Raw genomic sequence first — 13,563 nt, 5'->3', positions numbered from 1 at the left:
AGCCTTCCCAGCGCCGCTGCTGCCAACCCTCCACCAGATGGCTGGAACATGGTGGACCCATTTTCTTCCCCTCCCTGCTGGTAGTGAGCTTCCGTCAGAAGTCTTAGCTTATTATTTCTGTGCCATCCAGGTTCCCAGGCAGCTGAAGATGTGAGATCCACTGTTCAGCTTCCCAGGTCCCTTGGACTTCCCAGGGAGATTACTGATGAGCCTGGGAAGCTGAATAGCAGTTACTGCCTCCTCAGCCACCTGGGAACCTGCATGGTGCATATAAAAGCTCAGTGTCCTCCACCCGCCCCTGCCTGGCTGCCGCTCTCCAGCACTCCACCCAGGTAAGCAGCCGTTCAGCAGCAATTAGAGGTACCTGGAGGGTAGCGAATGCTCCCCCCAAGTTTTTTTTACTTGTTCAAGTTCTGCAACGGGTGTGGGGAGTGCTTGGCTCAGGGGAAAGGAAGTGTAGAGGAAAGGGGGGTCTGGGCAGAGCGGGGAGGGGGAAGGAAGGATGCAGTGATCTGCAGGCCAGCATTGGGGTTGGCAGGCGGCCTGGCATTGGGGCTGGCGCTGGGGCTGGGCAACCCGGAGCAGTTCAAATAGGGGTCCTCTGGCTGTGGACAAGGGGTGCTCAGGTCTCCAGTGGACGAGGGCGGGATGGTAGGGGCGGGGCCTCGGGCAGAAGGGGCAGGTCCACGGAGCTAGCCTCCCTGAAGTGGGGGCTCACGCGCTGCCCATGTTGAGTGTGTCTCTTCTGAGGCCTGCTCCTGCTCTCATTGAAGACTATATCAAAGCTCCCATTGATTTCAATCGTGTAAGATCAAGCCTTTATTCCTTGCAGAGAAGATTATGTGTGTGCAAAGGAAGAGATAGCATGGGCAGACTGTATACAATGTATACTCTATATACAGATGTATACTCTAAATGCTAGTCAGTACTAGCATTAAATTAAACAAAGGATGCCCAATATCAAACATACCTGCCCACCTGCTCCATCAATCATGGCTGAACACTCAGGTTTGTCTGCTGACATAAATAGGACCAACTTGTCTTAAGAACCTCCCGCTGAAAGTGAGCTCCGCTCCTCACTCTAAAAGGATCAGTCCACTTCAAGCATCAAGTGCTAAACACAATTTGGCCCCATTCATGCCAGCAGCCAAACTGTGTTTAGAGGGCCCCACGGTGGGCTGTGCTTTCTCTGTGTATCCTCTATCTGATGTGATATCGGCATGTAAATGTACTCACTGCCAGCTGGGTGGGATGTTGTAAGGTTTAATTAATGTGTGTAAAGCACTTGGAGATCCTTGGCTAGAAGGCACTCCAGAAAAGCAAAGTATTAGTATGCTTATTTATTAGTATGCCAATAATACCCTGGCTGGCACTCTTTCCTTTTGTGTGATTGAGTTTGTGCATCTCTTAGTCTCACAAGTCCAACTGCACAAGCCTGGGAGGGAAAGGAAAAATATAATTAACATTTTAGAAACGTTTCAAACTTACCTAAAATACTTTTATCCAGAATAATAGCAGGTACAGTATTTCAGAATTTACCAGACCTATAAAGCAAGTGTTTTGTGTCCCACTGAAAATCTAGATTCTCCCATTTTTAGTGGCATGAAATATCTATGTCTAGCCCTACTAGGCTATATTGTGAAATATTGGATTTTAAGGGCCTGTTCCAGCACCCAGTGAAATAAAGGTAAATACTGGCAGGCTGATTATTTTTAAATGGCAGCTGTTCAAAGCTGCTGAGAGAGTTGGAATCTCAGACAAAGTCCTGAGGAAAAATAATTAGAAATTGTTGTTCAGTAGAGACAGTCAACTGTGCAAGATTAAATGAAATTTATTACATGACTATTAATTTATCTCTTGGATATCACCCCAGCATACAGGGCATACATTCTACACTCTAGATGGAGCTATAGACAGTGAGCTGTGCGCACACCTTCGTCAGTAGCTTAGACAGTATTTTCAGGCAGAGATATATTTTCATGGTTAAAATGCAATGAAAAGAAAGTTTACAAGGAAAACAAAATTGGTGGCCCCAAAAGTTTACGTGCAGAGTGGGAATGAACTCACGAGTGGACTTACCATATGTGGCTAACCAAAGCACTAGTGGCATGTCAGCAGTTTATGGAACTGAAAACAAGGCAGTTAGGCTTCTTTTGGTATCAAATTCTTCACAAGAGAAGAACATCTGAAAACAGAGAGTCACAGAAATGTTTTTACGGTGGAGGCTCATTAGCTGTATTGGGTGGAGAAATTGCTAATGCAGTCTCCACCTGCAGTATTGTGTGTGAGGGATTTACTTTATGTTCTGTTCATCATAACAAACAGACCTCCCGAGTAGCAATGAGCACTGTTATATAACATCTAATTTTGGGGTTCTGAAGGCTTAAAATTCAAATTTGGTCATAATTAGTAGGAGGTCACCTAGGAATTCTGGAATAGTTTGTTTATCCTGATTTCAGCCTGCTGTGTCCAAGAAAATGCACTTAATTCAATCCAGGTGACTCTCCATTAAGTATAATCTTGTCTCAATTAGTGCCACCTTGACCTCTACTTGTGAAGTCTGTTTTGTGGTCTACAAGTCTAGCTTTAAGTGCTCAAACACATATTTTTCCGTTCAATTCGCCATGATTTTATTATGACCACAAATGCACTCCATACCTGGAGCTGCATGTGCTCTTTGCAATATGCAAAGAAGGTTTTGTAATAAGGCTTAATCTAAGCAGGTTAAATGATTCCCCTAACTGACATTAGCTTTGACTTGTTTGCTAGCCAATACACTGTGGACCAAATTCATTGCTGGAGGAATTCTGTTGACTTGATGGGTTTATTTCAGGTCTGAATTTGGCATACTATGTTTATGCAAAAGGTTCAAGCTTCCATCAGTTTATTTCAGATCTTTTATCTGTTGGGATCAGAAATAAAAGAAAGGGTGATCTACTTTTAACTTATGGAAGACCAGTGAGGTTAGTTCACTGATAATCTAAATATAAAGCAGTAAGAAGAGCAATGCAATCCAATCCAATCCAATGCATTGCCTCTTGGCACCATGATTTTGAAACCCATCTGGTATTTCAGGCAGATGAAAAGATTCCTCGGAATATTTACCTCTGTCAGTGGCAGAGGAACAGAAGGTTTATTATTTAATTGAGAAGAAATGCAATTTCCACTATGAAAAGGAATATTTGTGTTGTGTAGTTCATTTCAGAGGCAATAGCCAAAAGGAATCTTGTCTTGTTTGATCAGTTCCAGCAAGGGTATTTGTAAATCGCTAAAGGTATAAATATACTTTCAGTGACAGGATGTATAAAGTAGGCTCAACTACTGACATAAATTAATACATGAATTATGTTAATTCTGGACTACAAATCCTGCTACTACTTCAAAGAGCTTGAATGTTTTAATGTTTGAATTATGCATCAAATCCAGACACCCCAGCCCCCTGAGTGATTTGGCAACATTCACAAATATCAGATCTATGCTTTGCCAGCTAAGAAAAATGGAAGTGATGAAAGGTCCCAGCAAGCTTGAAGTAAATACAAATATACGTAGTACACTTAGTACAGGTAGGATTAGGCATTACATTTCCTGGGATATAGGTCAGAATGTCAGATGCATAAGTTATATATTTTCATGTAAATTATATGAAAACCACACTAGCTGGCATAATTATAGCATATTACAGAATAAGGAAGTCAAAACTGTACCTGGTTACAATGCACAGATGTATTTCTTGCAAATACAGTATAAAGCTTATTTTATATACAGAGACTTGAATAGTGACTGTGTTTTGTAAATGGAAGGGATTTTTTTTTGTGAGTCTCATGATATTTGGGTGTTTTTTTAAAGCCACAGCTCCTGGAGTTACGTGATTGTGGGAGAATCTTAACTTTCATTTGAAAAAAAAAAAGGTAAGTTTCCAGCCCTCGTGGTTGCAGAGAAACATGTGAAAACTTGAATCCTAAAGGCTCAGAACCCAGAAGAGAAATTAAAATAACATTCACTTAATTTTTTTTTAATTGCATGACTTTTAAGTCAATGTCATGGTGGTGGCGGCTCTGACTGAGGGCATTCACTGTCCTTAGCAATTTAGGTTCAGAATGAGTTTGATTAGAGCTAAGGTTTCTGATGGATGCTCAAATGGCAACTGTGACTCTCAAAGGTTTATTCAACCTATGCCTGACAAGGTGAGTGTGCAACGTTTTATTTTGGATCCAGCCCATGCTATGCTTATCAGTGTCTCTGTCACATCCACACTAGACTAGTGCAATGTGCTGCAGATGGGGCTACATTCTAAATGAAAATTCAGGCTAGTGTAGAATGTGCCAGTTCTTTTGCTATGTAGAGTATCACCCACTTTGAATTACATCCTGACACTCATAGGCAGCCAGTGCACCTCATGGAGCAACCGCTTATGCGCTGTCAGCCTGATACACCATGTTTCCAGCACATCCCAGAATACCCTCTGCTGAACTTGGGAGGAGCAGCTGTCATGAAGACCTTCATCCCACTGTGAGGGGTTCTCTGAGTTTAGGTTCTGGCCCAATGCTCCTTTATAATCTTTTTATCCAAGATGAAATAATTAAAAAGACATTGCCAAGCCCTTTAAAAATATTTTTTATCCTTTAGCTTTCATTCAACTGATTGTGGTTTGCAATGCACTTTATGTGTATGAAAAAATCTCTTCTTTTTTTATATAGGCATATTTCCCCCCTTTAACAAACAGATTTTATTCCTGTATTTTAAACTGAATTGAAATTTACATAACTGATGTTTTATTTCACAGTGACTTTAGTTTATATGGCATCATGCCAAGAGAGACATTTTGGTTTGTGCCATTGTGCCATCAATGCTGCCAGCACAGTACTGGCAATAGTACATGGTAGTTTCTGCATCCGGGCCAATAGAAGCATCTTAGGGTTTATAATGTCACCACTAAAACCCATCGGGGCATTTCACCCTTGTAATTCATAGCTAACTGCCATGCATTCCTTATTTAAAGGATATGACCAACTGCCAGCCAATGAAAAATAATTATATTATGGAGCTCACATGTGATAATTTGTGCATTTCTTTTACATACACCGGCACAACAGAAAAAAAATAATGCAGTGATAAACACAAAGAGGTAAGAACAGAACAGTGCAGTACACATATTAAACATCTGTCCCATGGCAGCACCATTTTCATTCCCATCTGATATTTTAAGCCAATGGAAGCTTTGGCAATGGCATAGAAACAAAGGGACCATAATCTGAATATGACTTTAAAACCAATAGGATTATGGTACTGTATGGCAAAACCAAGTTAATTCTGTAGATTGTGCTATAGCAATTAGCTGCAAGTATTCAGTATTCAAAATTGGAGCTCTGCTGCTAAAGTTTTAAAAAACACACAGGCCACATGGTATGTGTCTGTTCATTGATTTGATTAGCAGAATTCCTAGAAGCAAATTTCTAGTATGAATGCTCAGATTCTTCCATATTCACTTAAAATACATCTTTTCTGTGAACTTTCCAGCCAATAGGCTTGTTCATTGTAATGTGAACCCTAAAGCTGGTTAGAAAGTGGAGTTTTTTTTCCCACGGACATTTCTTAGGAAAAGAAAAAAATTAAGTATTCATTGAAATTTTCCACACAAAAAATTGAAATTTCAGCAACATTTAATAAACCAAAATCTTTTGGCCAGAAACTGAACATTGCTATTTGAAATGCCACTGCAGTATCTCATAGGAATTGTAATTTGGGAACCTTGTAGGCTCATTCTCATCTATGAGCCTGGCTCCCTGGCTGAACTACATCTCCCATGAGCCAACACAGTCTCTCCTCTTGCCAAACTGCTGCAAAGCATCATGGGACTCCCTGGCCATGGCACATGAGGAGAGCTGTAATCAGGCTATGGAACCCAGCCCACCGATAAAATCTGGGGAATGAGGCACCACAGCAGAATTTTTGACTGAAAACTGAAAAAAAAAAGTTCTTTTAGTTGTTTGTATTTTTTGATGAAAAGTCAAAATTTTCTGCATAAACCAGACCCTTTTCACAAAAGATGGTATTTAGTCAAAAGAACAAATTTCCCCCTGAAAATCAGTTTCAAGAGAAAATATTCAGCCAGCCTTAGTGAACACAAAAAGGTTGAAAACTGAATTGAATCATATTTGCTTTATAGTGAAAACAAGGGATGAATGTTTAGAGAAGATCTTGGCAGGATTCATCCAGCTCTAATTTATAAAAGATTAGCAGTGTCCCTGTAGCAAAAGGGCCTGTAATCCTGGCTTTTCAAAACGTTCCACATTGCAGTAACGGAGGGAGTGGGAGGAGAGTGGGGATAAAAAATCCATCTATACAAGCTACAAAACCTGCTAGGCAAAATATTAGTCTTCCTGCTTCTGTTAAATTATACAGTGTGATACGGAAACACTTGCATTTTTCTTCTAGCCCTGAAATGTAGTGAAAGAGAAAAATAGTGAGAGGACCTAGACCCCGAGGGCCAAATCGAAGTTTGGTGTGTTCTCCTCAATAGCGATGCTTACATGGTGGCTGAACTTGATCCCTCGTGCCAAGAGGCAGTAAGCTCCAGCAACTTTACAACCACTATCCTGCAGTCTGTGAATCAGAGACATTGTATTATTGCCAGGAAAAAGGAACACATTGAAAGAGATGTGCTCTGTAACAGTGGCAGTCATCAAGAAGGCTACAAATTTAACCACATTAGTGAGTAAAGCCAAGCAAACTGTCTGCATAAGCATGTAAAGGGGAAAAATCCAGAGGGAGGCAATGATATTTCCATGATTATATGAGACGGGAGAACAGTGAATGCCTTGTTAAATGACATACTAAAGCAGCTATGATTTCTATCCTTTACATTAGAGAAGATATTTACTTCCACAGATCATCTTCCATTAATGCTAATAGGACTTCTGTGCACATATTACACAGAGATTAAGGCCTAGCTGGGCCAGAAGTTTACAGTTTCTTCTTCAAACTGTATTAAATACATTTTCTCCTGCAGCTTCTCATAGACTTGGAGACTTTAAGGCCAGAAGGGACCATCACAATCATCTAGTCTGACCTCCTGCACATTGCAGCTACAGAACCTCATCCACCCACTCCTGTAATAGACCGATAACCTCTGACTAAGTTACTGAAGTTCTCAAATCATGATTTAAAGACTTCAAATTATAGAGAATCCACAATTTACTCTAGTTTAAACTTGCAAGTGACCCATGTCTTATGCTACAGTGGAAAGTGAAAAATCTCCCTTCTGCCAATCTGACCTGGGGGGAAATTCCTTCCTGACCCCAAATCCAGAAACATTAGTACAATGCAATATGTAAAGGGCTACATGGGATGTGTGAGTTAGTTTGCATTCTTACATTGTTCTAATTTGTTCCGTTTTCAGTCTGTATGTTAACATGTTACTGAGAGCGATTTCTGTAAATATTTCTCTTATGACTCTATCCAGATAACTGTTTATGACAGTGGTAAAAATTGCACTCACATAAGTCAGTTGTATGACAATGTACTTATTCCGTGTTCTTTTTCTTGATTTTTACAATGTATACACTGTAATGACAAAGAGTATTTGGTTTTCCAGTAGTTGGATTTTATAAAACAAACATTCAAGGAATAACTATAACTATTTCCCTACTAATGTATGCTTGACTGACACATATTTGCTATTTACAGTTCACAGACTGATGGAGCATTCTTCTTAGTAATAATACAGAATAGTACTGACAAAGTGCCACATAGCCAAGGGCTTCCGAGAGCCTACACATATAACAAAAAAACAAATATTGCAAAAATCGATAGCAAATGCCTTAGTATGTAATTAAATATTAAAACTGGAGCAGAACCGAAACAAAATCTTGCCCTCTAAGCAGATTCACACCCAGCCCACCTAAACACCCACTAAATAAAACACCATAATAAAGGGGCATCTATTTTGTCTCCTATTTAGTACAAAGGCCACTGCATTGTAGCACTAGAAGTGTGCTAAAAGGGTTTGACATATTTGTTTGACGTACAGTATAGTAGTTTGTGTACGACATCTTTGACTAGATGCAGCCATGTATTCCACTTAAGTGTGTGCGCGCCCAGCACACTAGAGCCAGAGAAGTTTGCCTAGCAGGCAATGTTCACAGCTCGTTGCCAGAGCCCCTCCTTTGGCTACATGAGGCTGCACGACCTTGATTCTCCCTCAGTTCCTTCTGACCGCCAGTGGCTGGAGTCAGAGCTCTGTGTGGTCTTAACCTCACAACCCCCCAAGTAGTTTAGTTTTTCTCTTATTGTATATAGTTAGCAGTACCCTTAGTGTTAGTTAGAGTCATGTTAGTTGTATTAGTTTACTTTCCTTGGTGATGCCTTCCCCTAGGTTTCATGTGGAGGAGGGAGTCGCAACAGTGATCCCCACATGCAGTTCATGCTCTATATTGGTGACGTCCATATTAAAGAGTGTTGTGTGATCTGCAGATCATTGAGAAATGGACTCAAGTGGGTCAGGACCGTCACCTGAAACAGCAGCTTCTCGTACAGGCCATGTGGCCTGCTTTGGCACCGAGGCCCTTCTTGGATTGGAGATTGCCCCCCCCCCCCCCCGATCCCAATCATCCTTCAGCTCATCCTCAAGCTCAAGGTGGATAGGCTCATTCTTGGCATGGCCAAGACAGTGCTGGTTCTCTGACCTTCTCTTACAGTCTATTCAGCCTCCCATACTGCTGCCTCCCTATCCTGACTTACTCAGAACCAAGACCACACCTTGCATCCTGTGCTCAGCTCCATGCATCTCAGGGTGTGGTTGCTGCATGGCTGAATGAGGAGGAAGAGCAGTGTTCAATGGCTGTCCAACAAGTCCTCTTTAACATGTGACAGGGTCGGGCCAGATGGCTATAGGAGAGTAATGGAAGGCAGGTATATTAGCCCCAGGCTAAGTAGGTCCCTTTTCCCTGGATAAGGTAACAGGGAAGGTTCCAGAACAATCAGGAACCTTCTGGAGACAATTAAGACAGGCTGATAAGAACACCTGCAGCCAATCAAGAAGCTGCTAGAACCAATTAAGGCAGGCTAAGCAGGGCACCTGTTTTTTAAAAAGGAGCTCACTTCAGTTTGTGGTGTGCGTGTGAGGAGCTGGGAGCAAGAGACACTAGGAGCTGAGAGTGAGAACGCATACTGTTCGAGGACTGAGGTGTACAAGCATTATCAGACACCAGGAGGAAGGTCCTATGGTGAGGATAAAGAAGGTGTTGGGAGGAGGCCATGGGGAAATAGCCCAGGGAGTTGTAACTGTCGCACAGCTGTTCCAGAGGCACTCTAGACAGCTGCATTCCACAGGGCCCTGGGCTGGAACCCGGAGTAGAGGGCGGGCCTGGGTTCCCCCCAAATAATCCCAGCTCCTGGTCAGAGACAGGAGTTGATCTGGACTGTGAATTCAGAAAAATGGCCAAGCTGAGGGCTGCTGTGAAGCTCCAAGGTGAGCAAATCCGCCAATAAGCCCAAGACCCACCAAGGTAGAGCAGGAACTTTGTCACAAACAGTAGAAAACCTTCCACTAGTATGGCCTATTCAGCAAAATGGAAGCAATTTTTGGTGTAGCCCGTGGAATACAACCCAGGACATTTTGAAGTACCTGATGCACCTTCAGTAGCTGGGGCTTCATTTAGTTCATTGAAAGTGCATCTGGCAGCTATATTGGCATTTCATCCCCCCTGTGATGGGGTGTCTGCTTCATATTGGCCTCTAAGGGATTAATGGAGCCCTTGGGAGGTTGTGCAGAAAGCAGCCAATAGGAGAAGGGCTGCGAGGAGCAGTCAGGGCCTGGCAGGCCCATATAAGAAGAGCTGCAGGGCATAGCAGGTTCAGTTGCTCCCTGGAGCTCAAGGAGGGAGAACTGGCTGCCTTGCAGGTGGAAGAAAGCTGGCACTCCGGGCCAGAGCAGTGATACTAGTGGGAACCAGGGGAGCTAGGGAAGAGCTCCTGGATAGTGGCTGAGGCTCTGAGGCATGGCTGAGGCTCTGAAGCAAGGCTGAGGCTCTGAGGCAAGGGCGAAGAAGGTACTGAAGCGGCAGGGCAGTGGCCCAAGGATTTAGACTGAGAGTTTGGAAGGGACGCAGCACGGGGTTGCCATCTACAGGGTCCCTGGGCTGGGACCCATATTAGTGGGTGGGCTCTGGTTTCCCTCCACCCCCCGCCACTTACCACTGAGGAAGTGGCTGGGCCATTGGACTGTAATACTGTCCCCCAGAATGGGGGAGCACAGAGTGTGGCACAGCCAGAGGGCTGTGTCCTGAAGAGGATGCTGCGGTCCTTGGAATGGCATGAGCCAAGGGGTAGAAGTGACAGCAGGCAAGACACCACCGAGAGTGGGCGTACTGACCTGTGGAGATGATCTGCAAGATGACCAGCAGGATGCGCTAGTGTGGTGAGTTGCACCCTGTCACATTCCCATTCGGAGAAAATCATAGAATCACAGAATATCATAGAATCATAGAATATCAGGGTTGGAAGGGACTTCAGGAGGTCATCTAGTCCAACCCCCTGCTCAAAGCAGGACCGATCCCCAATTAAATCACCCCAGCCAGGGCTTTGTGAAGCCTGACCTTAAAAACTTCTAAGGAAGGAGATTCCACCACCTCCCTAGGTAACCCATTCCAGTGTTTCCCCACCCTCCTAGTGAAAAAGTTTTTCCTAATATCCAACCTAAACCTCCCCCACTGCAACTGAGACCATTACTCCTTGTCCTGTCATCTGCTACCACTGAGAATAGTCTAGATCCATCCTCTTTGGAACCACCTTTCAGGTAGTTGAAAGCAGCTATCAAATCCCCCCTCATTCTTCTTTTCTACAGACTAAACAATCCCAGTTCCCTCAGCCTCTCCTCCTAAGTTATGTTCCAGACCCCTAATCATTTTTGTTGCCCTCCGCTGGACTCTCTCCAATTTTTCCACATCCTTCTTGTAGTGTGGGGCCCAAAACTGGACACAGTACTCCAGATGAGGCCTCACCAATGTTGAATAGAGGGGAACGATCACATCCCTCAATCTGCCGGCAATGCCCCTACTTATACATTCCAAAATGCCATTGGTCTTCTTGACAACAAGGGCACATTGTTGACTCATATCCAGCTTCTCGTCCACTGTCACGTCTAGGTCCTTTTCAGCAGCACTGCTGCCTAGCCATTCGGTCCATAGTCTGTAGCGGTGCATTGGATTCTTCCATCCTAAGTGCAGGACTCTGCACTTGTCCTTGTTGAACCTCATCAGATTTCTTTTGGCCCAGTCCTCCAATTTGTCTAGGTCCCTCTGTATCCTATCCCTACCCTCCAGCATATCTACCTCTCCTCCCAGTTTAGTGTCGTCTGCAAACTTGCTGAGGGTGCAATCCACACCATCCTCCAGATCATTTATGAAGATATTGAACAAAACCGGCCCCAGGACCGACACTTGGGGCACTCTGCTTGATACTGGCTGCCGACTAGACATGGAGCCATTGATCACTACCCGTTGAGCCCGATAATCTAGCCAACTTTCTACCCACCTTATAGTGCATTCATCCAGCCCATACTTCTTTAACTTGCTGACGAGAATACTGTGGGAGACGGTGTCAAAAGCTTTGCTAAAGTCAAGGAACAACACGTCCACTGCTTTCCCTTCATCCACAGAACCAGTTTTCTCATCATAGAAGGCAATTAGATTAGTCAGGCATGACTTGCCCTTGGTGAATCCATGCTGACTGTTCCTGATCACTTTCCTCTCCTCTAAGTGCTTCAGAATTGATTCCATGAGGACCTGCTCCATGATTTTTCCAGGGACTGAGGTGAGGTTGACTGGTCTGTAGTTCTCAGGATCCTCCTTCTTCCCTTTTTTAAAGATGGGCACTACATTAGCCTTTTTCTAGTTGTCCGGGACTTCCCCGGATCGCCATGAGTTTTCGAAGATAATGGACAATGGCTCTGCAATCACATCCGCCAACTCCTTTAGCACTCTTGGATGCAACGCATCTGGCCCCATGGACTTGTGCACGTCCAGCTTTTCTAAATAGTCCCGAACCACTTCTTTCTCCACAGAGGGCTGGCCACCTCCTCCCCATGCTGTGGTGCCCAGTGCAGTAGTCTGGGAGCTGACCTTGTTCGTGAAGACAGAGGCAAAAAAAGTATTGAGTAAATTCACTTTTTCCACATCCTCTGTCACTAGGTTGCCTCCCTCATTCAGTAAGGGGCCCACACTTTCCTTGAGTTTCTTCTTATTGCCAACATACCTGAAGAAACACTTCTTGTTACTCTTAACGTCTCTTGCTAGCTGCAACTCCAGATATGATTTGGCCTTCCTGATTTCACTCCTGCATGCCAGAGCAATATTTTTATACTCATCACTGGTCATTTGTCCAATCTTCCACTTCTTGTAAGCTTCTTTTTTGTGTTTAAGATCAGCAAGGATTTCACTGTTAAGCCAAGCTGGTCGCCTGCCATATTTACTATTGATGGTCCCTATGTGTAGAAAGAATAGTAAATATGGCAGGCGACCAGCTTGGCTTTATTCTTTAAAATAAAGCCAGCTCTCCTGGACTCCTTTCCCCCTCATGTTATTCTCCCAGGGGATCTTGCCCATCAGTTCCCTAAGGGAGTCAAAGTCTGCTTTTCTGAAGTCCAGGGTCTGTATTCTGCTGCTTTCCTTTCCTCCTTGTGTCAGAATTCTGAACTCGACCATCTCATGGTCACTGCCTCCCAGGTTCCCATCCACTTTTGCTTCCCCTGCTAATTCTTCCCGGTTTGTGAGCAGCAGGTCAAGAAGAGCTTTGCCCCTAGTTGGTTCCTCCAGCACTTGCACCAGGAAATCAGTCTTCTCCAATCCCATGGTAGCAAACTGGGTGAGTGGGCAATAAAATGGCATATGAATTTCAGTGTTGATAAATGCAAAGTAATGCAGATTGGAAAACATAATCCCAACTATACATACAAAATGTTGGGGTTTAAATTAGCTATTACTGCTCAAGAAAGAGATGTTGGAGTCATTGTAATAGTTCTCTGAAAACATACACTCAATGTACAATGGCAGTCAAAAAAGCTAAGAGAATGTTAGGAACCATTAGGAAGGGGATAGATAGTAAGACTGAAACTATCATAATGCCGCTATCTAAATACATGGTATGCCCACATCCTCAATACCATATGCAGATAGGGTTGCCCCATCTCAAAAAAGATATATACAAATTGGAAAAGGTACAAAGGACAACAAAATGATTAGGGATATAGAACAGCTTCTGTATGAGGAGAGATTAAAAAGACTTTTCAGCTTGGAAAAGAGATGAGTAAGGGGGATATGATAGAGATCTATAAAATATTGACTGGTGTGGAGACAGGTAATAGGAAAGTGTTATTTATTCCTTCACATAACACAAGAACCAGGGGTCACCCAATGAAATTAATAGGCAGCGGGTTTAAAACAAACAAATGGAAGTACTTCTTCACCCAATGCACAGTCAACCGGTAGAACTCTTTGCCAGGGAATGTTGTGAAGGGCAACACTATAACAGGGTTAAAAAAAGAACTAGGTAAGTTCCTGGAGGATA

The 13,563-nt window shown here is 43.4% G+C and overlaps 1 long non-coding RNA gene across 1 annotated transcript; it reads right to left on the bottom strand.

Moving 5' to 3' along the window:
- Window positions 1–1,347: 1,347 nt before the first annotated feature.
- Window positions 1,348–8,855, bottom strand: LOC311514850. The gene is made up of 5 exons (XR_014709952.1): window positions 8,758–8,855; window positions 7,499–7,563; window positions 6,531–6,603; window positions 2,080–2,185; window positions 1,348–1,435 (listed from the first exon to the last, which is right to left on the bottom strand). It is a non-coding gene; the product is annotated as an uncharacterized lncRNA (long non-coding RNA).
- Between the last annotated feature and the right edge of the window lie 4,708 nt (window positions 8,856–13,563).

Source organism: Lepidochelys olivacea, assembly GCF_965140295.1.
Source record: "Lepidochelys olivacea isolate rLepOli2 genome assembly, chromosome: 1".
Taxonomy (NCBI): domain Eukaryota; kingdom Metazoa; phylum Chordata; order Testudines; family Cheloniidae; genus Lepidochelys; species Lepidochelys olivacea.
The sequence above is the reverse complement of the archived record's forward strand: the minus strand, read 5'-3'. Positions and strand labels throughout refer to the sequence as shown.